Source organism: Triturus cristatus, chromosome 6, assembly GCF_964204655.1.
Source record: "Triturus cristatus chromosome 6, aTriCri1.1, whole genome shotgun sequence".
In the NCBI taxonomy this organism is placed as follows: Eukaryota; Metazoa; Chordata; class Amphibia; order Caudata; family Salamandridae; genus Triturus; species Triturus cristatus.
Genome location: NC_140589.1, coordinates 376277413 through 376304275, shown reverse-complemented (window position 1 = coordinate 376304275; position 26863 = coordinate 376277413). Strand labels below are relative to the sequence as shown.

Here is a 26863-nt window from a genome sequence, read left to right as displayed (position 1 = left end):
CCTGGGGCAAGTAGTATTTTCAGCAACTTCGAATTTCATTATTCATTTTTTGCTCATTCAAGTTCTGGAAAGCCAAACATTATAGAATTTTACTGTAAAACCTGAGATACAGAAATACACAGAAGTGAACTGGAGAGAAAGTTAACTTTTCCAGGGGGCCCTTGGAAAGCGGGGGCCTTGGGCAATTGCCCCATTTGCCCATGCCTCAAAACGTCTCTGCATAGCAGTATTTAACTAAAGACTAAAGACTAGAGAGCCTCCTTAGCTTACAGAATGTGGCAGCACTGGGTCACCCGCTGCTAGCCAAATTATTTTTAGATTAATTCACCTCCATGTGTATGCAACGCTGAGAATGCAGGGGGGCGATCTAGATCCCGGATCCAGAAGCTATTACTGAACCAAATGTGGGATCTTATGCTGACTTCGTCCTGGTGCCCACACAAGGACACATTGAGCAGCGCTGGTACCTTGTGCGCTTTGCATTTAGCGCATCAACCTGTGTGTGGAGGGGGAGGAGTGGGGGGGTGGGGGGGCTCTTTATTTAACTTCTCTCCAGGCCCAACACAAATGCCTCAATAAAACGGTGATCAGCGCCCCTTTTGTTCAAGTCTTTATCCTGGTGTGGAGGAGCATGAGTTATACAGGGTCGGACTGGGAACCAAAACCGGCCCTGGCAAAGTGCTCAGCCGCCCCCCAGCCCCCCCTCCTCCACGGGGAGTTGGGGGTGCCGCTGAGCTCTTTGCCAGGGATGTTGTTTGGCCGATTTTGTTACAGGGCCGATTTTGATGCTATGCTGCAAAAACGGGCCCTAGGGGCCAAAAACCGGCCCCCACCCGTGCGGCGCACCGGGGGATTGACCGGTACCCGCTACGGACAGTCCGACCTGCACCTTGATGCCAGGAAGCAAAGACAATCGGCTCACAGGAACTCATGAGGTAAATAATGGTTTGGAGGCAGCTTTTGAAATGTCTATGCTATGTATGAAAGAAATATACATGAACCTTAAGAATGTCAGATAACCATTACATAGCACTTACTAATGGGTCTTTATCACTGCCCGAATTTATCTTTTTTGGCAACCTTAAAAAAACGACACATTGAGAGAAAAACAGTAAGGTTCTAGACTTATGTTTGTAGTTTTCATGTAACTCCTTGATGTCAGTTCATGATGTAAACTAAATTACTAGGATTATAGCTTTTATCACAGCAGGATTTCTGCAACAGGCGGTAACCCACTGCACTATCTATATAAAATATAAATCTGTGACCTATGTGCTATGTGCTGTGCTTTGTAGCAGTCACTTTTCTAGGATGTCAAGCTGGGACTACACTGCATACAGATTCCTCCAACAAGTGCACTGAACAGCAGAAGTGCTTATCTTCCTTCTCCCACATTCTCCTTCCTCTCTCATCCCTAAATTCCCAGTTTGTGGACTCCCTCTGTGGATTTTTTCAACTTCCAGCGCCGGATTTATGAGGCTAAAGAGGTAGATAAAAACAGTTTTGTCTATGCTACCACGAGTGCTAATATTAGATAACTCCCCAAAACGCTTTGTCCCTGGGCTAGCAATATATGTTTATAGTGTTTCAGTCTGTGAAAATTGTTTCAGATTGAGCAGTTTAATAGGGCTTTCACTGTCTTTTAAAATAGGTGTCTTGTGGCGGTTTTCTGGCCAGAGATCTATGTCAGTGATGTGCAGAGCGGCGACATGACCCTCTCCCTGAGAGGTAGATTTACAAGCCCCTTGCAACACTTTTGCTCCACCGTTTACGCAGTGGCGGCGTAAACAATGTGTCACATTGTGGCCCATTTACAACGTGATGCATCTAGGGTGATATGTCATGTTGTAAAAGCCCTGCGTCACATTATACTTGCGTCAGGTATTATGTATGCAGGGTGGGCGTTCCCACGCGGGAAAGACTTGTAGAATTGACGCAGTGAAATCTACAAGCTCTCACTGCACCACTTCTAGGACGCCACTGCGTCAAAACAATACGCCTGCTTGGAGCAGGCGTTAGGAATGATGCAGTGAGATAGGAATAGGCCTCCTCATGCATTACTGGAGTTGCGCCGTGCTTGCAACACGACTCCAGCAATGCGTGACTTTTGCATTGACAGATGCGTCAGAATTTCTGATGCATATGTCAATCCTTGCGCCATGGTGCTCCTTATTGTAAATACGGCGTACCCATGGTGGCGCAAGGGTTTCGCAGGCTGGCGCAAGAAGCATCTATACAGATGCATCTGTTTCTTGTTAATAAGCCCCAGTATATTTATTTTGCGCTATGGACTCCTGGTTGCAATGCCCCTGGTCTGGTTTAGGGAAAGCTGCGATTCATTAAGTACCTTTTTTATGTGAAGTGCTTTTTGTGAGGCACCCTGATGTACTGCAGTCTTCTTGATTTTGAGTTTATTTGATAAATGTCTGACCATGGATTGCTTGATAAAATCTCACAAAACAGCTGCTCTGGTGAGGAAGCGGGATGAAGCGGTAATTCACAATTAAACCAGAAACTCAAAAATAAATAACATAGTGCATTTGTTTTAGTGACAGTTGGAACGGGGTTAAAACACATCCTCCTCCAAGTCTCTTGAAGAGTACATGCCCCAAAATAGCTGTCAAGGTTACACCACGAGCCTCTTCGGCTTTCCCACACTTCTCTCCTAATTATTATCCTGGAGGACAGCTGAGATGTTTCAAACAGGAAGCTGTTTACAGATAACTCGCGTGACTCTCCCCTCTGATTTGTTGAACTGTTTGAAAGCGAGAGGCATTTTTTTCAAATTAGGATCTGTCAGACTAGTGTAAACCGAGGCAACGAGGTTCGTCTGCACAGTGTCTGGACGGACAGCGAGAATTCTGGAGGGCCAGTCCTCTCGGCGCGCGCAAGGTAAGAGAGCTCCTTCCCGGATTCACTATATTCGTGTAACCCTCGGCCACCAGCATGCTGAATTGGGGAAGGGTTTGCACGGAGTCTTTCCCAGGCTGGGGAGCCACTTATGTTTCCTGCGCTGTAGCATTGCTTCTGTATTTCATTTAAACTTTTAAATGCAGTGCTTACTTTCCTAACGCGCTCTTTTCACAGTTTTCCCACACCCACCCGAAAGCGCGGCTGTTTCTACAGCACATTTGTGTTACTTACTTTGCTAGAGACCGGGGCACACGATAAGCGTGGAATGAAGGCCGTACGTTAGGTATCTAGATCAACAAAGGCAATGCTTCTTTCTACGGCAGATTACTGCAGCTATTTCCATTTAATTGCATTATTTTGCATAACGATTTGCATACAATGTGAAGATGAGTCACTAAAACATCTCCTTTTAGGTACACTTACATTCCTTTGTGAATCACCCCCAAAGCTTCCAACTCCCTATTTGTGAAAGTTCAAAGAAGGCAGAGTCCTTTCTATTTGTACTAACTGAATATGAACATTCCCTGAGTATTTCAATTTTATTCCAATTTTAGATATTTGGGGCCAACTCACAGAGACATATATAAGTTTATGTAAAAGAGTACTACAGAGGTACTACTGTACAAACTCCAAAATGGCCTTCTGAATAGTCCACATGTATGCTAATCAGTGGGCTCCCCTAGGCCGCATGGGATCCCTGTGTGACCACAGACTGGAATCTGAGCAAGGCGAACCCACATTTCACCCTGCTAAGATGTATCTTGTCATGTTTCTCGGTCTGTGAACACCTCAGTTCTACCGTCCGTATAACATCATTCAGCGCCGACCTACGTCCCTTGTGCGTCTTGTGCAATTCAGTTTGTGGTGTGATCTGTGTACATGGAAAGTGCAATATGAAATACGCCAAAGCAGTATCTATCGAATATCGCAATGTGTTGCGTTCATACAGTTGCCATGACTGGTTGGTTGGTGTAATCTAAACGTTTCATAACGGAGTTTGTAGTTCATAATTTCCTATATAACGCATGCCCTAACATTATCCCATCAATAAATGTTTAGTTGCTTTTTGGTGCTATGTTTACAGTTTGGTGCTATGTTTACAGTTTGGTGCTATGTTTACAGTTGCTTTATCAGGAACAACTTGCTTTATGTGTTGCTGTGAGTGAAATGATACAACAAATTACTTTTTCCAAACCTCACGTTTAAGTTTGAGACTAAATTAGTTTGTGCATGCCTTTTTATCTGATAATAGTGAATGTGCATTATTTTATTTATTTATTTGCACCGGTGCAAAATGCCATATTCTTATAAACAGGACAATATGTCCCATTCACAAAGATTTTTCTAGCGTATACCCAATATATTCCTGATTATCCTGGAACAAGTCATACCCATGGAACACAGCTTTGACAATCAGACCCTGCGTTTAGGGAATTCTGCATTATGTAAATATGGTGAAAAAGTAGATTTGGCAATTTTTTGCCTGCAGAAATGTTTATACTATGAAATCAGTGGTTTTTTTTACTAATAGCTATCTATGTCAATTTTAAGCTAACCAGTAATCATTTAATTAATGTTCCAGACTTGCAGCTAATATTTGAGATAATGCAAAGTATTAGTCATGTATATTAACTAAATATATGACTTGTTGATTATATTTTCGTACTCACAATAAAATGCTATTGGAGGTTGGTAGGGAGAGATATTCAGTTCTATTGTCGCTGTGAGCAGGAATGTATTTTAATATTTGAAAAAATACATTTCTAATTTTATCTATATTAATGCCATCTTTCCCTCAATAAAGTGTACTTCCCAGGATGGCTCATGCAATGTTGTTTTCCATAGTCAGTCTCGTGGCACTTGGGTCACATTTTCTGCTTTTGGGACAATGACACCTGTCGACTGTTGGGGACAGACTTAGTAATATTTTAGTCAACACATTGCAGCAAGTAAACGTTCTGTGTTGTGGTACATGAATGCATCATATTTAATAAGATATGGTGCACTTCTACCCTCTCCTAGCACTGGTGCACTGTGTGCTGTCTAGCGCCAACTCTAAGGCAGGATTATTTTTGTGCGGGAAAGGTTACCTTCCTGCACAAACACAATCCTAAGAGGCAATTCCCTCTATCTACATGTGAGGCACAATGCATCACACGTAGAAACAGGAAGTAACAAGCAGAAATACAGATATTTCTCCTTGTTACACCTCTCTGTGGTAGGTGTATGATTTTGGCACAATCCCAGGTTTACTGCCTTTTATAAATCTGAGATTGCGTCAGATTCCATGCGTGGATGCACGGGAACGCCCATGCTCCATGGAATGCCTACGACAATGAAATTAACGCAATGCAGCGCAAGCCGCTGCGGTGCGTTTCATTTCCTTACAGAGCCAGCAAGGTGTCACGAAATAGCCCTTTGGACTGCTTTGTAAATCCCATTTAAGGACGTGCGTTGTCTTGTGACAACTTGTTATTCAAGGACCGTGAAACTCCTAAGTAAATCTGCCCCTGGTGCCCTCGGTGGCTGCCTTGCATTTACTTACTGCTCATGAACAGACTCAGGGCATCACTTCTCATTAGTAAGGAAACATGAAATAAACAAGAAAGCATAAGGATTAATGAGTTGAGCAGCATGAATGAAGCTCCAAGACACAAGGTCACCACAGGGCACAGCATTCGAGGTGCACTAATTCACTGCACTGCATCCTCCTGGGCACTAACCAACTCAAGCACCCTGAACTATCTAGACACTGCACTGCAATCTGGGGTATGGAATGACCACACTTCCATGCATTCTAGAACCCTTGGCACACTACGCAGTGCTCTACCACAAAGACACTAAAACAGCACTCTGTACTGGATCTTAGGAGCAATAACCCACCACACCGTGTCGCATCCCCAAAACCCTAATACCTATAATATTGCTCCAGACGCTCAGGAAACGAACCCGCCAAATACCAGTGCATCCTTGGGCGGTGAACCCATCACACTGCACTGCATCCGGACCTATCCACTAACCCATTCCACAGGAGCCACCATAGTGCATTGCATCCTAGAGATAGTCACCCATCAGGAATGGGGCAAGGATTGTTAGTACTCCAAACAAAACAGAATCTCTCAGATGCACTGCGCCCCATGTACTGAAAAAGGCCATTTCCATGCCTATCTTCAGTAATTTACCACCACTGCTACATGGCGCCGTAAGGAAATGTCTGTCCTCTAACCCTCCACACTGCGGGCACCCTTGGAATACTAATCCAACACGTTATTTCAAATACAGTAACCTAACATAGTGTATTGCAATATAGAGATACTAACACACTACTGCCAAGCAGACCCGCAAGTCCTCAAAGTGCTAAACTTGTTTTAAAACTTGTTTGAATGATTGTCGTGTAATAAATACACATCAATGAAAAAAGAACAGTCGTAATCTTGATGCATAGCACCTGGATCGCTCATTCAAAACAAGCTGATGCACGATTTCATCTGAAATACGACTTCTTCTTAAATAAACATATACTCTCAACTCGGGGTGGGAGCTTGCTTCTAGATAATTTATTCGGTATGTAGTAAATTACATTATATGTTCTTGTACCCTGTTCACCCTGTGTTTGCACGTACAAGAACATATAATTTAATATACATATGCATTGAAGTGAGTATTTGATTACTCATCATCTATCTGAGGTTACTAAGGAGGGGTCCAGGACATGGCGATAACATCTCTATATGAAAATAAAGCAAAACAAAAACAAAACTTATTTTCTCCCCTGTAGAACTTTTACAAATATCGGCTCTGAAGATTTACTACATACCGAATAAATTATCTAGAAGTAAGCTCCCACACCGAGTTGGGAGGCAAGTACTCGGCTGTATAGCCATTATCACCATATACCTCTGTTTTAGTAGCCCAGGTCATATACATCACTTGTTATTATATTCCTTGTAGGGGACGGTCACCCATTGGTGACATAGACTCCGTCGTCCACATTTCTCAAATCTGTTTACTTTGGAGAATGGGCATTATACCCAATTAAACTAGTAAATCAAACCTGGGGCTAGCTCTATATACTGTGTGGCTATTCCTTTAGACTTCACACCTTAGGAAGCTTGTCAGCATGACATCTATGAATCTATGACAACCCTATTTTCACACTTTTTTGTCACTTATATATACATGTCTTTGCATGGCACAATATGGTGTTCTCTGTAGTATTTCTTACCCCCTCTGCCTCCTCTATCCTCAGTTCCACGTTGTGAGAGCTCCTTAGTAAGTAGACCGCCAGGAGTCTGGTATATTCTCTTTGAATAGAGCACTTTTATAAGTATGTACCCCAATGGGCAACTTCCCTGGGTCTTTTCTCTTCAATTTCTTGTCTTTCTATCGTTTTTTAATAAAGAAATGGTCTGGTCAATTGTTCATAGTAAGTTTCTAACTAAGTATGGGTTGACAAAAATATTTGTTGTTGTTCCTTAGGTACCCCCACTTTCAATTGTTCTGGTGACACTGTATTCTATTTGGGCGAGGTCCTGATGAAGGTGGTTCACGGTTGTGTTACTCCACCAAAACGCGTGTAGACCATGTGAGCCCAGACCTTTTGGCTTTGGGCATCAGATTTGTCCATTGGACACGTTTAACATCTTTGTGTTTCTTATACCCAAAAGTGTATAAGTGTCCAGTATGACGGTGAGCGAGTATGAGGAATGAGTGTGTTTGATATTTGACTGATTTATTTATTGGGGGCTGATATAGTAGTTTCACACTGTATACAATAAAGTGTAATAATAATTTTTGTACAACAAAATGTTAAAAAATGTCTTCCTAGTGAATATAAAAAAATATAGAGTAATACGTACTGATTATAAACAGACAGAAATTAATAAGAATGAACAATAACATGAATTAAAAAAAAGAACATGTATATGTTTATTTGAATGTCATAATTATGCAAAGTTAGACCTGTATTTCAACCAATACTATAATTACATCTTTGGTAAAGCAATATAGGTCATAGGGGAGTGTTTCTTGCTTCAGGACTTCAGGAAAGTGCCACTGCTGAAGAAGGAGAAAGTGTCTGGTGGAATACGAAGATAGATTCAAGATGAGAGGTACCTGCAAGCAGAGGGAACATAGTCTATGTCACTCAGGAGTGACCAGGGGACTTGGAAGACGAATGCCCTCTGATGTCAGGTGTTGCAGGAGAGAAGACGATGACCGTGACTCTGCAGCTGTGAGGACCAGGTGACGCTGAGGAAGAGCAGGAGCCATGCACGACCTATCCCCATGAAGGATGTCGAGGTGCTGAGGGGGCGGTGTCCGGCAGGAGCACCAGCAAGCCTTGGCAAATGTAACCAACACAGGAGTTGAAGAAGGAGCAACGTCAGGACCAGCAAGGTCCAGGGGACTCGCCACAAGCAGGGGAATCAGGGCAAGACCCAAGCAATCAAGGGAGCCCAAAAGAAACAAGATGACCCTCAAATGGACCCACAGGCCGGAGGCACTGGAGTCACAAGATGACCTTGAGCAGCTCTTCAAAAGATGCAGGCTACGTTGGAAAACAATGTGGACAAAGTCTTTGGTCACTGGAGGTGCTTGAGGTTGGGGCTACTTGGAGCCCAAAATCTTCTTGGAAGTAAGCCTACAAGCATTTGCAACTGAAAGTTGACGGGGTTCATAGGGGAGAGCTGTGGAAAACTACCACCTGGGTTGCAGAACCTTACGGAGTCTGGAGGAGCTCAGGATCAGCAGACCGGTTGACTTAGTTGCGGTGCCTGCGAATGCAGGGAAGTGACTCCTTCACTTCAAGGGAGATTCCTTCAGGTGTCTTTGATGCTCACAGGCTTTGGAATGTTCCTGTATGGTGCACAGGCACAGACGATGCAGCAGACTGGAAGGGAGAGGAAGTCGAGCCCAAACGAAGTCCAGCGAAGTCCAGGGTGCCCAGATGGTAGAAGGAAAAGTGGTGTCTGATCTGAATCTTGTCCCACGATGAATCTAGGAACCTCCACCCAGGTAAGCCCATAAATACCCTAAGGAAAGGGTTGGGACGATTCAGGGGACCCTCCCAGGGGAGGATCTGGATAGGGGGGAGGTTACTCCCATGTCCTTTGTTCAGTTTCGCGCCAGAGCGGGAGCCAACGGCTCCCATGACTGGTTTGAACTGGACACCAAATGTGCCCCTCATGCAGACTTAGTGGCGCTGGCAAACGCACCCACCTGATCCCAACACACTAAATCCTGTCTGGGAGGTGGTCACACCTCCCTGTGACAGAATACCTATTGTTCTTCTTTCCCCTGCTCAAGCTTGGCTCAGCAGCAGGAGGGCAGGAGTGTGTCCCTGGTCGGGAACAACCATTTTGTGCAGTCCGGGTCTAGAAGGTTGGCACCAGAAACACTGAGAGCATAACGGAGGACTCTTCCAGTGCTTGAAATCATACCGCCCACACCGTTTATGGTGTGGGGTTATGATTCCATCATGTTTGATACCAAACATGATAGGATTCATTGCAGCGAGTTTCGAGATGGTCATCGCGTAATTACGCTGTGCCCCTCTTTATCGTATATGGCTGCTTCACTGACAACCCAGGCAAATGGACTCCGTAGGCTGTAGTGTGTCCTGCTCATGCAGGGACACCCTCTCACTTAGAACCAAGCATCCTGCCTTTAGGATTGCAAAGGCCTGCTATAGGGGTGACTTATAGGTTTTAAGTGCAGTGACCCTAGATAGTAAGTGGTGCTAGCACCAGCTTAAACAGGCTGCAATGGCAGGCCTATAGTTCCATTTTGAATGGTCTCCCATGGGTGGCGTAATGCATGCTTCAGCTCATGGTGGACCTCTGGGGTACCTATGCCCTGGGTACCTTAGTACCATATACTAGGGACTTAAAAGGGTACCCCAGTATCCAATCAGGGATGTACCTAAGTACTGAACATGACAATATAGGGAGAAAGCAGATAGACTGGGGTCCTCATTAGCAGGATCCCAGTCAGACTAGTCAATAACAGTTTAGCACGAGGCAAAAAAGTGGGGGTAACCATGTGAAAGGACTCCAAAGGCAGTAGGGTGTCCTGCTCTTGCAGGGACACCCTCTCACTTAGAACCAAGCACCCTGCCTTCAGGATTGCAAAGGCCGCTATAGGGGTGACTTATAGGTTTTAAGTGCAGTGACCCTAGAAATAGGAAACCTATATCTTTAGTAAGTGGTGCTAGCACCAGCTTAAACAGGCTGCAATGGCAGGCCTATAGTTCCATTTTGAATGGTCTCCCATGGGTGGCGTAATGCATGCTTCAGCTCATGGTGGACCTCTGGGGTACCTATGCCCTGGGTACCTTAGTACCATATACTAGGGACTTAAAAGGGTACCCCAGTATCCAATCAGGGATGTACCTAAGTACTGAACATGACAATATAGGGAGAAAGCAGATAGACTGGGGTCCTGATTAGCAGGATCCCAGTTAGACTAGTCAATAACAGTTTAGCACCAGGCAAAAAAGTGGGGGTAACCAGGTGAATGGACTCTGTAGGCTGTAGGGTGTCCTGCTCATGCAGGGACACCCTCTCACTTAGAACCTTGTTTGTTTGTTTTTAACCTTTATTTATTTATTTATTTATTATGTTTAGGACGATGATATGTTCTTGGTATATTTCGTAGCCATAGTAATATTCTTTATGAATACACGATTTCCTTATATGTACCAACACTGTATAATTGTATGTCTGTCTTGTTACCGTAAAACTTAATAAAATATGTTGAACACAAAAAAAAAGTGGGGGTAACCGTAGAAGCAGATCCTACTTTCCTACAGGCCTGTATCCCAAACAATGTTTTTTAGAACATGAAGCAGTGCTACAAAATGCAATGCACAGACCTACAGCCTGAGACCTCCTCGCCTGTCTTTTCTGTGAGGAGATCTACACACAAGCAGATATACAAATTATTTGAACATTGGAATGTTGGGAGCTCCATTGAAGACAATAGAGTAGCTCCGGGCTTCTAATGGTTGATCGAAGGTCGTAGCTCCAGCATTCCAATATTGTCCTTCACAGTTGCTTCTGTGAACAAAGTCCTCAGGTTACTAAAGGGGATTTCAATCCCCTCGGGCTCCTTAAGGCCTTTGTTTTATTTGTTAGAACATTCTGCCCTCTAGTGGCAGAATGTTCTTATAGACTTAGAGCCCTCCATAGATTGTTAAAGGCACGTGCCTCGAGCTGGCCTTTAATGGCCGGTATAGCCCGCTACAGCTGCTATTAGGCTATAGTAGTGAATGCGGGACGGAACAGGTGGAGTGACGGATAAAAATGGGGGATAATTCCCACTAAATGGAATGTGTTAAGAGAGATTTAGGAGGGGGTTGGGAGGGCCATGCTAATACATAACACAAACGCAGAAAAGGGTAAGAAAATTTAAATTCACAAAATACACATCCAAGTTACTACAGACTTAAAGATGTCAAAACAGGGTTAAATGTACTCCAGACCACTCTTTGAGTAAGTGAAGCCACACACATGACCAAACACTTGTACTGCAACACACTCTCAGAGAACAAATAAGGCACAGAATTAAGCTAACACCCCATAATAATGAATGCCAATGTAATTAATTTAGTTCAATATTTAAATTTTTATATAATATTGTATATATTACACATATATATTATCAAATGTACATTTGATAAAATATATATATATATAAAATGACAGTTTTTAAAAAATTCAATAACTGATTTAAAACAATTAAATAAAACTTAATTAAAAAACCATATTAAATACATAGGGCCAAATTTATCAAGCATTATGCGTTGCTCTGGAACTATGCATGGGGATGCGGGCGATGCAAAACCTAGATTCAGATTTACCAAGACACCCTGCATGGCACTGCATGGCTTGGTAAAGCTGGCGTAATGCAAGGCATTGCAATTCACTGTCTTGTATTACACTGCATGGTGGGGGTGTTTAATTGTTGGAGTGTGGGTGTTCCCACTTAGCCACCCATGTATTCTGATGCATTCCCAGGTTTATCAACACTGGTAGACCTGGGACTGTCTCAGAATTGTACAACTTTAAAGTGCATTGCATAAATGTAAATGTATGCACTGTGTTCTTCCTGCATATGTCATGCTGAAGGAAGCTTCACATAATAGACAATGAAAACATTAATTTCTGACCCAGGCTCCAGCCTACACCCTTGAAATGTTGCACCTTATTAGCTAAGAAAAGTGACAGAGTCTAGCAATAGCCAACATTTGAAAATGAATTCACAATATTTTTCTGTTTTACAGGGAAATAAATTCATGCATATTTACGTGTCATGCATGTTTTAAAGGCCTACGGGTAGCAAAACAAAAATAAAGTACATTTTCAATTTGCTAATTAGCTTCTCGAATTCCCATCTCTAGTCTCACTGTGTAAGGCTGAAAGGTTCACTGAGCCTATAGGGCTTCTCGGAGGAACACTGAGGTTGGAGCGGGGCTCAGAAGGACACTGAAGCTGGAGGAAGCTCTGAAGAGGATGAACACTACAAAGGTGACTCGGTAGCACCGAGGTGTCAGGGAGGTCAGAGGTGCTACTCAGGCTACAGAGGGTTCAGATGTGCACATAGACGTCAAAGGGGTCAATGTGGTGAGGTAGATCAGCCTTGAATCTTCATGGAGTTGTGAAAAACACTTTGGCAGGAGGGATTTGGTAAAAGCTGCAAGAAGTGGCCACCATGCTTACATTGCATTTAAGAAGTTCAAGTTTCAGTACATTCTTTGCCTAAACCTCCTGTCTTCAAACACAAGGCCCTAAAGTACCAGAGTAAAGACACAGAAATAGGACTTACAGAAGAAGCTCCCAAGCCTCCCAGGGAAAGAGATAATTTTGTACCAGGATGGACACCACATATGCTTGATGGCTCAAAATGGCACATATTGATATCTCTTTTTTGGCGTCCATCTTCAAATAGGATAGTGCACAAGGTAATTTACAAAATTGATTGGAAGTCAAATACAAGATAGGTACAATTACATGCCTAGTTCTCATCTTCTGAAATTTTTGCAGCCCTTGCATTTACCAATATTCATTTAAAGCACTGGAAATAAACTGCTGTTCCTATGCGTGTCTTTTGGACATATTAGAGACTGCTTCTCCAGTGTGAAGGAGTTTATTGAATGAAAGCTCTATTGCACCACCTCACACTGCAAGCCAGCAGTTTATTCAACAATCTGTATGCCCAAGGCAAGCCACCATTTTCCTCATTTTTAACTCTATTTGTATCTCATTTTACCTCATTAGTATCAGTTTAACTCCTTAATACAGCAATCAACAACCGAAAGGTGGCCAGTTATCTTTTGCCAGAGGCCTTCCAATGAGCAGCAACTTGTCTGGCAGCGTTTTTAGTAACTTTTGATCCAAGTAGATGATGGATTATGTGGCGAGTGTAGCAAATCCCTAATTATGCTGAAATCTCTGCATCTGCATAATTGCATAATTCCAGTGGCTCTGCTTATGAGCTGCCTGTACTCCGGGTTGGGCAGAAACTGCCATCCCAGACTTTCTGAAGGAGAGATGGGTCTTTGGATCCACTAATCCCCATGACACTACAGCAGCACTCTCTGTTTATTATCATCTTGAAATGAAACAATGATAGGTCACCACAAGCAGAGAAAGCTGCATCATTTTCAGGAATAACTCTGCTCTGTTTCTTGTGTCACACAATGCTCCAGCTCCCGTTGCAAGATGGCAGAGGATATTCGCATAAATGGTATCAATGTGCTCTCCACTGGAACTCATAGGCATGCTGCCTAGCTGCGTTCTAGTGTTTGCAAAAATACAATGATGATTACCAATTGTGAAACGCACCCATTCTTAAATAAAATGTAAACTTTGTACAACACACCCTGATATTTTTTTCAGGGTTGGCTCTAGGGCGGTGCGACCGGTACAACCGCACCCGGTGCTGACTTTAGGGGGCGCCGTGTTTGCAAGATTATTTTGGTTTTAAAAGCACCTGCTGCCGCATTCCTTGCCTCCAGCTATTTCCAGGCAACAATATAAAAAGTCAAGATAACTCTGGTGAATAATGTTCTTCCTGGCGAGGGATCGGAATTTTGTCTAGTTGAGGGTTTAACTGATCATAAAATAGTACAGAGGATTAATATGCCTGCTGCAAAGAACGTGTACTATACAAATCACAAAGTGCATATAATTTTAAGAGGTCAGTGGGTTACTGCTTATCTAAGACACATCCTTTTGTTACCTACAGTTTATAATTTAAAATCCTAATATAGAACAGTGAATTATTAACTGTCATCAAAGAACTGCATACGAACTGTAAAGTGTAGTTTAGATTAATGTTGCAAAAAAGATTCATTTGGGTAGAAATTGATTCTTATTATCAAAGAGAATCCCCAACTACAGTGTTCCATTTTCAGTTCTGAGTTAGTGCTTCTCCAGACCCAGCACTCAAACTATACTGCCTACCAGTATGGCTGACATGTCACCCCTACACCTTATAGTCTTCTGGTTTATGCAACATTTCCTATAAGCTGATTTACACACGTAAGATTGATTGTCTCTTTGTAATGTGAATGTGATGCAAAATGCTCTGACACCCTACACTGGTATGAGTGGTGCCATATATCTGAATAAATGCATCTGAAATACAATGGTTACTGATGCTTGAGGGGCACTGTTAAAAGGTGGTGGTGACTGAATCTGTGGTGGCGGTGGTCACCACCTGCAGCATGGAGGGGGGGCACCAACAAGCATTGTTACACTACGCGCCACCGATGCTAAAGTGGGCCCTTAGACCTAATGCTGTATAATTCAGAGGGAAAGAGTGTGCCAAAGGGTAGTGAGTGGATTGTGGAGATATTTTTTCTCAAACATCTTTTATTTAGCTAGTTGACAGGTACTGGGGGATCTGATATGTATCTGTAGGTTGCTAATCCCGGACGATCTTTAATAAGTATGTTCTAGTGCTTTTAAGCAATGCCCGGTGAATGATGAATAACATTCTAAACTAGGCCTTCACAACCAGTAGCCAGTAGATGGCATTTAGCAATGGGGTGATGGAATCTTGATGGCTATGCTGGTGAAATGGAAGCAAAACTCACAAGTCTGGGGAGATGTTCTGACAAACAAAAAAGCACACATGGCTTTGAAGTAATCTGTTCTGGATGTCACTCTTGCAAGGAACAATGCTATCCACAATGGAAGAGTAATCTGAAGGATGATTCCTCAAGTTCAGCACAGGTAAATAATGACACAGATGACTTAGGGAATCAAGGTCAGAGCAGAATTCAACATATCCTTCAAGATTCTTACCATCTGTTCTGACAAGGGTAGAGGTCCCCATGGGATTTGACCAACTGAAAGGAAAGGTCGAATGAACCCTGGAGTAATATCAGTCAGTCAGTCAGTCATAAGCTTTTATTCGATATGCAAGATATCTTGTAAGCACATAAAAAATACAATTAATACGATAGATACATAAAAACACAAGCTACAAGAAGCCAGTAAGAAATTCATAAAAAGATAAAAAGGACATAAATTGCCCGTTCATAAATTAACTAAAAGAAGAATTAAACAGCTACTGACAATCTCTTACAACGAATAAGCCAAGACCACTTTAAAAATTTTGCAATTCCACACACTAAAGGGGGGGAAGTGTCCGTAGTTAGGATACGTAGGGCTTCGAGGTAGCTACGTGTGCCCATATTGCGACAAAGGGGTTTCAACCAGACACTCCTAGGCCTTGCATAGTCCGGGCAAACAAACAGGACATGTACAATGGTCTCGGCCTTGTTTCGGCAACACGCACAGTTGGGAGAAATACGGGCCACGGGTGACCAACTTGATACCACTGCGCCTAGGGGGAGGCATCCAACTCTAAATTTAAAGTAAAGGGCTCGATCAAGAGGGAGAGTTATCAAGTCCAGGTAGGGTTCAAAAGCCACAGTGTCTTTAATTTGCAAAAAGGCGACAGTCGACTTGCAGTGATTAGAGTTTGTGATTAAACGCTCCGCACACCAGTTCCAATAAAGCGCCTTGACATCTTCCTTTGGAGGGGCTGAACGTGATGACCAACAGCCTCCTAAACCGATATTCTCCAAAAGCTTTTTAGTATCTCTTAGCCACTTTATCTTAGCCCAACCCCCCAAGCTCATTATTTCCCCCAAGGCATCAGCGTAGGATTTCAGTTCTTCACCCCTCCAGATTCGTGTCCATAACAAAAGGGGGCGAAGCAGGGCCTGGTCTTTAATATTTTTACAGCCCATATCCAACCGGACAGGTACGGATGGAGTGCTCAGGGGCACGGAAATAAGAGATTTCAATAGCTTACTCTCCGCTGCCTCTAGGGAGTTCAAACAACAGTGGCCCCACAATTCTGCCCCATACAAGGCTGATGACACTACTTTAGCCTTGTAGATATCAACTACTGGGGTGAGTGATCTCCTTGGAGAGGCCCTGAACTCCCTCATTAGAGCACCTCCCACTCTCTTGTGGCTGAGGACCATTTTATCAATATGACTAGCCCAAGACAACCTATCCGTAATCCGAATACCGAGGTAATCGAATTCGGCTACTTTCTCTAGGGGGGTCGAGTTTAGTGTCGGTGGGCGGCCCAGTTTCTTAGGAGGATTTAGGACTAGATATTTTGTTTTGTCCACGTTTATTGTTAATCCTCTTGCACCACAGAACTCCTGAAATCGCGTTAATAATTTCTGGAGGCCTTGAGGGGTCTTCGAAATCAGGAGCGTATCGTCCGCAAAAAGCAGGGTGGGGATACGGACTCCTCCGAGACAGGGGGCGTCGGCTGGTTCTTGTTGAAGATGTTTTACCACCCCATTCACATAAAGTGAAAATAGGGTGGGTGCCAAGACACAGCCCTGTCTTACGCCCCTAGAGACTGGAATCTTCTCAGTAAGTTCGCCGTTTTTACCCCAACGGACCTGAGCAAAAGTATGGGCGTGAAGGGTGATGAGAAGTGACAAGATGTAAGGGGGTAAACCCAGCTCATAAAGTACCCTCCAAAGGTCTTCCCGGGGGACTAGGTCAAAGGCAGTCTTCAGGTCTATAAAGGCCAAATAAAGGCTGCCCTTGCCCAGTTCCACCACCTTCCACCCCAATAATACCAACCTAAACACCTGCTCTATTGTCCCCATTCCAACCCGAAAACCTGCCTGGAAGTCTGAGAGAATTTTGTTCTCCTCCACCCAATGGAGAATCCTTCCAAGGATGGCTTTACCAGCTATCTTTTGGGTGGAGTCGATCAGACTTATGGGTCGGTAGTTCCCCGGGGTTTCCCTGCATCCTTTTTTATATATCGGGACCACCACCGCCCCTTTCCAGGATTCTGGTACTGCCCCTCCCATCATGATGTCATTAAGTAGTGCTGATATGACCCGTGCCCATTCCGCTGGATATGCCCTCATAAGGTCCCCCGGGAGGCCATCGGGGCCCGCAGCCTTACGAGGGGCTACCCACCCTATGACCCCCTCAATCTCTAGCGGGGTAAAGAGATCGTAAGCATGAGGTTCAGTTATTCGAGTGAGATTCAACCCCACATTACAATCCCCATCTGGAGGGAGGTATAGGGACCCGAAATGCTTTACCCAGCTTTGAGGCGGGATGTTACAGGGTCTCAGGAGAGCATCGGGATTTTTCCGTGCACTTATAAGGTGCCAAAATGCCCTTGAGTCCCTATTTTTACTGGCCTGGAGCAGGTCATCCCAATATTTGTCATCCCACTCCCTCCTGGCTAGTTTAAGGGACTTGTTATAGGCCTTCCTTGCTTCCTGTATCGCAGGACGGGACTTAGCTTTAATCGCCTCAACTAGCTTAACCTTGTAAACCCTACATGATTGGGTATACCAGCCATCGACGGGTTTTTTAGAGTGTTTGTTACCCAATTTGTTATGGTGCAAGGTAAAGACATTAGTTAAGGCATCTGTCAGGGAGACAAAGAGCCCACTCACTCTACCCACACCTTCCGTGGATGTTCCAAGGTTTAGTACCGTGAGGTTTAGGTGGAATTGTATTTCTTCTAGCTTCCCCTCTGATAAAACCAATTTGGCCCATTTAATTCGCCTACCACAAGGGGAGACTTCCGAGACCTCCGGTGGTGCTGCTACCCGATTCGTAGTATCCTTTCTTGAGTGTCGCCACCACTGAGCCATACTCAAAGAAAGCAGGTTATGGTCACTTTCAGACGAGGGGACCACCTGCATGTCCTTTACATGGGGCCACAGACATACGTCTACTAAAAATAATCTAACCTAGAGGTGTGTCCTGGCCTATTGTACGTGTGGGCGCCCAACCTATCCGAGGGTGTCCTCCCATTAGCAGCCCTTAGATTAAATTCAAGGCTCAGGGAATATAACTGAAGCGCCACTTCTGACCACCTTCTAATCGGTGGAATTTCCAGAGACGGAATCCCCCACCTTGTATCCTCCTCTTCTTGGTCGAGGGAGACGTCCGAGCCCAAGGGCTCGAACGTACAGTTCATATCACCAGCAACCAATATACGAGACTTATATGGGGTATTACTTAACAAAGTCTCAAGGAGAGATATTATGGGAGACTTTCTACCGCCCACAGTTCCCCGGGCATAAACATTATAAACATTCAAAACAACTCTCCCCCTTTGGTCTATTAGGGTGATGTTTTGAATGTCAGGAGAACCTGTGGGGAATTCCATAATTCTGCAATCTAGAGATGCCGCAACCCAAATAAGGAGGCCATCCGCTGGGCGACCCCTCCCTGAAGACGAAACCTGCGCAGGGGAAAAATAAGACGAAAAACCCGCCCTGTGGACCGGCACACAACTCCATGTCTCTTGGAAGAGGCACAGAGAGTGCTCGTCGACCGGAGCAATAAAGTCAGGCAGAGCCAGTTTTCCTGCGATCCCTGCGACATTCCAGCTGAAAACCTTAAAGCCAAGGTCCGCCACAGCTGGAGTGTCGCAGGGCGCCGGGATGCCCCCACCTGTAGAGCTCCTCGGGGAAACAAGAGGGGAGCGAGGGTCATGCAAGGTGAGTATAGGGTCATCTGTCCCACTTGTAGGATTACTTTTACTGAATGATAATACTTCCGCTGGATCTGCTCTGTGCCCAACTTCCAGTCAAATAGGTCCTGCTGGCCACAAATGTTTCTCCCTAATATCCCCTGGAGCCTCATCCCAGTTCAGGCCAAGGACAGGGGGACTTAAGCTTCCACCGGTAAAATCAACGATTTGCCTGGGGTAAAAGAAGGAAAGGTCTACCACTTTAACCCCCGGAGCCCCCATGTTGTGAATGGGGGTGCAAATCGATGGCACCACTCTTGGATCTCGGAAATTTATAATTATACAGTCCCCCTCCTGCGTTTTTTTCCCCTGACCAACCCAGTCCACTCTACGGACACTTAGAATGATGCCATCCACACCTGGCGGGATTGGCTTATTTGCCTTTAGCCAGTGGATACACTTATTCTTAAGTGATTGATGGTTTTCCAACTGGCCGTACTTTAAATGGGGCACATTAACCATGACTGCCGCAAAGGGTTGACAGTCAGGTGGAAGGTTTACTGGAGGAATCCGTCGAACTTGCTTACTAGAGACCAGTGAGGGGGTAGGTATAATGGTGGGTTGGGGGCCGGGCCTAGGGGCTTTCTCGAGAGCTAACCTGTTAGAATTGGTGGATGCCCCTAGTTTTTTGGGGACTTCCAATATGCCGCTAACTTCCTGTTGCTGCTTTTGTTGGCAAGACTTAAGCTTATTTTTGTTGGGCTCTATGTGGGTTGGGGAACCCTTTTGCTGGGGTCCTGCTATGGGACTTGGGGGAGATGTGGAAGCTGAAATTGATGGACTATTGGAAACTCCCTTATCAGAACATATTGGGTGCTTAGGGACTCGCTGAGATAAAAGCACGCTCCCATTTGCGACCAAGTCCGTAGCTTTAGTCACTCTACTTATTTGTTTAACTACTGTTTTAAGTGAATGAAAGCCGTCAAGGGTTGATTGCTCGAGTTTGTCTATCCTTTCCCCAAGGCCTTTAACTTGAATTAGCAACGGGTTCAAGAGGCTATATACCTTCTCAAAAATATTTTCTGCCGTTGCTAAGTCAGGAAGCTTTAGAGGCTTCACAATGTTTACGTCAGGGTATAACTCCTCAGGAGGGTTCAAGACATCCCCAGCTATGTCCGATTTATTCACTATAGCTTTACCCCTAGTAGTTCTCATTCCTACTCCAAAAGGCTTTCTTAAACTTTGGTAAAGAGCGGCCTGTCTGGCTGGGCAGCCCTTTTTACGTTTTCGAGCCTTTTTACTTACGGGCCTAATCTCCTGTCTCATAATTGGAGTTTGGGGGTTTTTGGGGGGCCTAACTAACTCCCCTTCTGGTAGAGCCAAGGGCGAAGTGAACGATGTTAAGGGCTCCGGATCATTAATGACTTCACTTGGGGTATTAATGGGTGATGGCGAAGTCATTTTACCCAAGCCATCGGCCTCCACAATGACTGATGGAAAGAGAGCAGCCAAACTTTCTAACCTGCCTATACTTTGTTCAATGCCAACCAGCTGGGGTGGGTCTATAGAAGTACTAGACACACTAGGCAAAGTAGCTGCATGTACCTGGGTACTGGCCATTATGGACGATGATTGAGCGTCGACCCCCAGGGATGAACGTCTTGAGGGGAGGTAAACCTCAGACAGACGCCGCTCAGACATGGCAATCTCCTTTTCAATCACCGCCGCCACCCTGGTAATAAAGCGGTCCATAGTTCCAATAATGGGGCTTGCCGCATTTGGCCCCCTTGGGGCTTCATTCCTTAACAACTTGCCAGAACGGGTAGACATGGTTTTCTGGGTACAAAGCCGGGATATGTACTCACAGTTCTTGCAGAGGAAAAGGACGTGGCCCAGCCCAGCCTCCTTCAGCCCCTGACGGCCACAGACGGCTCGCCCTTTGTCCGGGCTTCGTCCGGCGCGTCCCGCGTAGCGGATGGCGCCTCCTCCTTTATGAGGGATGGTAGGGCTAGGTCGGGTGGGCGTGGAGCGAGCACAGGTGGTAGAGAGCACGGGATCCTGGGACACAGAGTCCCGCGTCGTGCTACAGCCCTCCTCGACTCCCTGCAAGCAACAACGGTGACAGGCAGCCCCTTCCTCGATGACAACGGGGGAAAGTACCTCCTCAGCGTCAAGCAACACACCAGGCGAAGCAGAGGATTATCCTTGCGAAAGCTCTCCACTGTATTAAAACAGTCCAGCCCAAGACAACCAGGGAAGTGAGCCGCTCACCCAGCCAGCACCAATCCCAGCCCCAGCTCAGGAGCGAGGTCGGCACGTAGGAAGCCCAACCCAGGGCCCAGCGGATAACATGCAGGGTGAGTGGGCGCCAGCCAGTCCATACACAGTCGCCCCAACGTCCTTCAAATATGCCTGCAGTAACTGTCAGCACTCTTCTACACACGCTGACAACAGGGGCCTGCAGGCAGTGCGAAGCCTCCACACGTCACTCAGAGAGTACCTGTAGTGCAGTAGTAGGTGGCATCAGCGTCCGGGCAAGACTCTCATCAAAGGGGGACCGGCATGTGTACAACAATACCGCAGGGCGGCCAGTGCAGATTGCGTGGGTTTCACCGGAGGCCAACGGGCCGCAGCAGTGGAAACGGAGCAAGAATGCGCTGCATCCAGATCCCGCAGCTCAGTCTCAGGCGCTGACCAATTTCAAAGTGGAGCCGCCACAGAGCTGCAGCAGTCACCCTGTCTGCCAGACCGGGCAGCAGAGGAGCACCCAGCGGCTCGCCCGGTGACAGCCTCCGCGCCGCAAACCCAGACGCGGTCGCAGCCCACGCCCAGAGCCACACGCACCAGCGGCCACCCCAGACTCGCCGGAGACTCGCGGGCACTCCGGAGTACTCCACAGGAGTAATATCTCTTTCTTAGAGTCATTGAGACCTGCCAGACTAAAGTGCCTTTAGTTTGGCCTTCGGAAAACTCATCAGAGCCACAGATGTCATTGACTGCCATAAATGCACATGGAGAACATAACATTGATGAATTCAGCAATTGAACTAGTGGTGAAAGGCAGGTTGTGAAGAGGTCTGGATATGTCATGGAAACTTGTAGCACACCACATGGAATGACAGCTGTTTTAGAGATAAAAAGGGACTGGGATTGACTTATTGAGACCAGTTCCATTAAATATATGTAAAACAGTCAAGTACTGTACCTCCTACCCTGGCGAGTGGGAGGCCAATGAGGAGCAGAAAAAGAGTGCACAAGACTACATATATGTCCTGTAGCATCTACATGTGTTCTTGTTATTTGAGTGAAAGTAGATCTTCTGTAACATTTAAAAATGTTGTGAATAGAGAGTCTTCTAGAGACGACTGTTACAAGAACATCAGCAAAGCATGTTAGAACTGCTATGGCATTGTAGCTGACTTGGATGTCTTGGAGTGCTCCATATTATTTTGCGGATGGAGTGATTATTGCACTCCTGAGTTTCTGTGGTACCACTTGAGTGGTCAGTGATGAATTGATAAGCAAAGTTATACCAGTGGCCAAGACAGGCCCCTATCAGCTATGTTGGCTCTGCAGATATTTGTTGAAATTTGTTTGGGGCTAGGTAGGATAGTTGTGACCTCTTTTTCTTGAGCAAGAGGGAACTTACAAAACATTGAAAGTGAAGCTGTACCCTCTGTACCTCTTTATGTGGTGCTGGGCCAACAATGGGTATGCTGGACCGGTTGATATCAATTTTCTCAATGAAGAAGGATAATCATTTATTGTAGAGCCTTTTAGTGGAACCTCTGTGGGTTTATGGATTTGCATGGTGTTGCAAGCTCTCTAATGATCCCAAACAGCTTCTTGGATAAGTTGCCCACTGTTGTCATTCTTGTTTGCTATTAGGCGTTTGGTGCTGAGTAGAATACATTGATATCAGGACAAATAAAACACATTTCATTGTGCTTTTAGGGGAAGTACTGATCTGTGGTTTTAAACTGTGACATCACTAGTTGTAGTAAGGTGTGACAGCTGCATACCAAAAACACAAAAGGAAATGGGAGGAATGCTTGCAATAAATCTAACCACTGCGAATTGTTCGGTGTAGCATTCCAACACATCATTCTTTTGCCCCTCCATGCCACCTCAGTTTTGACCCAGCCAATCAGTCTTGACACTGCTCCAATAGGAAGACTCCAGCCCAAACTGCCATGCTGAGTCCACCCTGAACTAGAACACAAGCACTCCAATACCTGTTTCGCCTCGGGCTGCTTATGTTCCGGTTCAGGGAGGACCTGGTGGTTCCGTATGGTCTGTTCCAATTGGAGTAGGGTCAAAGCTGATTTACATGTGTCTGGGTCTAAACTGAGGTGACACGGTGAGCAAAAGAATGATGGTCTGGAATCTTAACTGCTCCAACTACTTCCTGAGGGCTTAGAAAAGTCCGGACCTGATACAGACAGTCTGACATTTGTCTGCCATAATTTGGAACTGAAGGGACTTTCACCATATTAGTGGATTCGGCTCTACAATATCACGTTCCCACAATTTCATCAGTATCCATTTGGTTTACCAAACGCCCTCCAGGCACTTAGAGAAAGAAATTCTCTTACCTCCCCCTTCATCCTGTATAATATTTTTAATGTGGTTTCCTGACAAAGGCGGCACGCTCGCTGAAAAGCGCGTCAATACCCCCAAGAATCAGCTCCACCTGTCTTAAAATATTTGAATGTTTGAATATTCATTGTAATATTTCCTTTCTCCTCAATGTGGCAAAGCATTTCAATGTGTTCATTTTTGTTCATGTTTTAGAACAATCAACACACTGTAATCAATATTGTTAAGTATATCAATTTGTGTCTAAATCCACAAAACCACCCCAAGAGTGTTATTGTACCCTCAGACATTTGGTCTGTGTGTATAGCCAGCAACATTTACTATTTGTTGTCTAATGTGTAAGAATATCTAAAGAAGTTTTGCCACCCCCTTTTAAAAAAAATATTTTGAATAAATAATAAAAATAGATATATTTCTATTAACGCTTGGTACATTAAGTTGTTCCTTTATGATTGTTCTATCTTAGGTCTGATTTGATCAGCATCTGACCAGTTTGTTGCCTAGTGATTCTATTGTGTCAATTGGGTTGGAATGTTACCCAAGGGATTTGCACTGGTTAGACCTATTGTAAGCGTTCCTCCCATCACCTTTTGTGTGAGAGCTACATACTCCCCCATGTGAAGAAGCTTGCCAGAAAATGTATTATCCATCAACTCACATCATGACTTCATTGAAGACATGATCTCAACCTACACTTCCTCTTTCTGATCAGAATATGGCTTACCTCCCACTCTTAGGCTGTCAAATCTAAAACAGTACCCAGGAGCTGACTCCAACCAAAACCATCGTCATTCACATCATTTATCACCTAGCAAGAATGAATATAAACTTTGTAGTTAAAATCACTGAATAGTTGACAGAGTGACAAACTTCCTCTGACAAAGACATGTATCTCAGTAATTTGTATTTACACAGTGGTAACCAGAAGCCTTCAATACCTCTCTTATTTCCAAAGCTGTCAATGTTCATGGTCTGAATCAACTATTCAAGCAAAATGCATCAAAAGGGATTCGGAGAAGGTTTGTGGTTCCACCTGATCGATTCAGCACTCAATCACTTTTGGGCTTATTTAAGACAATTGTGCCTAAATGTTTAGTACCTAAAAGTATTATTGACACATGTGAACCTGATCGATGCAGCACCCGATCACTTTTGGGCTTATTTAAGACAATTGTGCTTAAATGTTTATTCCTTAAAAGTATTATTGACACATGTGATCCTTCTCTCTACGTTTCTCTCTTACTCGCCCTTTAATCTCTTTGCCTGGTGCTTAAACCACGCCCCCTTGATGACACGTACGCACGTCTTTCTCGTCGTGAGGCTCAACATATGCCCCTGCTCCCTATTTCACTACCTCGATGACTCCACCAGGCAGCTCCGACTCACGCTGCAGCTTGAGAGGCCACCAATGCCACCAGAGGATCCTGCCGACCCGGCTGACCTGCAGATAATTTACTCCTTCTATATTTTCTTACTCTGTATATCCCTTCTCTTTCTCTCCCCAGCACTTACAATTTTGTAACCTGGTCCTGAAGATGACCTGAACTCACAACAGGTTGACATGCAGTCGACCCCCCAGTGCAATCCCTTGGCACCTGTTCTGTGGTTCATCAAATAATTTACCTTCTCCAAATCCCTGTTAATGAATCTGAACCACTACAACCTTTTTGAATATATTGACACCATTGTTTCTTTTTGCGCCGTTTTTTTGCTGTTTCACTTATCACTTTGCGCCATTCACCTTTTGTCACGAGCACAAATGTGCACACGTTTTTACAGGTTACACGTGTATTGAATGTAACATACTGCTTCTTTTTCCACACTGTGTTTGAATATAGACTGCTCTTTGCATACATTGCAATACCGACTCATGGCTCCCCGTTTCCTTTTTTAGCAACTGATGTGCTTATTTAAAAAAAAAACTGTCTTTAAGTATTACCTGTTGAGACGCTGTTGATTGTTACATAAACTTATTACTCAGGTCTCAGCTGGGTCTATGGGTACCTCCTATGGTTTGGTCTTGTTGTTTTTATTATATGGTCCAATTGAACATCTTTTTTTGACTCCTTTAGAGCATGTGCATTACGAAAACACATTTGGGTCTCTAAACATACATTAATTGGTAAAAATGTGCATTCATTGGTGCAGTTGTACATTTACGGATTTAAATGTACTTTGCTGGTACAAATGTATATTGGTTAATCTAAATCTCAATTGGTATGGTGGGTGGTTGGGCTAACTGTGAGGCAAGATGGCTGCGTTCCTGAATCTACGATTATGCTCCCACTTTGGGACCAAATCTGGCAGAAGCAGGCCGGAGATTACTCAGCCGAGGTTGAGAATGAGTTGAGGAACAAAGGGTAGCACGAAAAACTGTTGTCATTCCTAGCAACAACACATTATGCACCCCAAGAAGTAAACATTTAGAACTATTTGCGACAATCATGATTTCTGTCAGCAACAATTCTCATTTCCAAAGGCCTCCCGTGACATGGCAGAGGACGAGGGCAGCATAAGTGCTGTCCATCTGACCCAAAGTGAGGCACTCACTATGAACAATTTTAAATGCTTGAGTGTGTCAGTGTAGACAAGAGATGTTGAAAATGGAACATATCCTCAAGGTTTGCAGGCACCAAAACCAGAGTTGGAACCCTCGCAAAGAAAGTGACTGCAGTAGAGTGCTTTGGGAATGAGTGCCATTAAGAATCTCAACTAAATGGCACTCTCCTAGACAACGTGTGTGGTTATGACACATATGGATACCGAGACTGAGAGCCTAGAGAACAGACTGAGAGCTGATAGGAGCAGAGTGTTGGGCTTTGTAGCTCAAAATGAAGGTGAAGATATGGCAGCTTTGCCTACAGTCAGAGGTCCTTAGCTAGTGGATCATAAAGCTACTGAACTTACTATGAGAGGTGTAAAGCAGGAGTTGACAGGGCTGGAACCATCATTGTAGAGTTAGGCTCTGCGTGGAGACCCGTGCTGTTTTGAAGCGGGGTGAACTTAAGTTTTGAGACAATAGAATTATGCTCTTCTACGATCTGAGTAGAATGACCAAGAGAAGGTAGGAGGAGATGCAGATTGCCGAGAAAGAACTACTGCTTCTGAAATTTTCTGCTTCCTTGTGGTATTCTGCTCTGGTATGTAGTGAGGAGGGTGAGTGTGATTAGGAAGTTCCTTGCTGACTGCACTTGTATACAACTCATAGAGGCCAAGCAGGGTAAAAGGAGTGACCAAGACACCGGAGAGGACATTACCTGATCATACCACTTTTTCTAACAATAAGGCTGACCATGATTTTCTGCCCCATAAACTAGCGAGAGAAAAGGGGTTTTCATGGACCCATTTAAAGTGATTA

At 44.6% G+C, this 26863-nt stretch overlaps 1 protein-coding gene across 4 annotated transcripts in view; it reads left to right on the top strand.

The window, feature by feature from the left end:
• Positions 1 to 2795: 2795 nt before the first annotated feature.
• Positions 2796 to 26863, top strand: part of COLEC11 (collectin subfamily member 11) — a 417003-nt gene continuing 392935 nt past the window's right edge. For all 4 annotated transcript variants that reach the window (XM_085610753.1, XM_085610755.1, XM_085610754.1 and 1 more), the window contains exon 1: positions 2796 to 2892. The gene's annotated coding sequence lies outside the window, so the exon portion shown is untranslated. The remainder of the gene's footprint in view (positions 2893 to 26863) is intronic.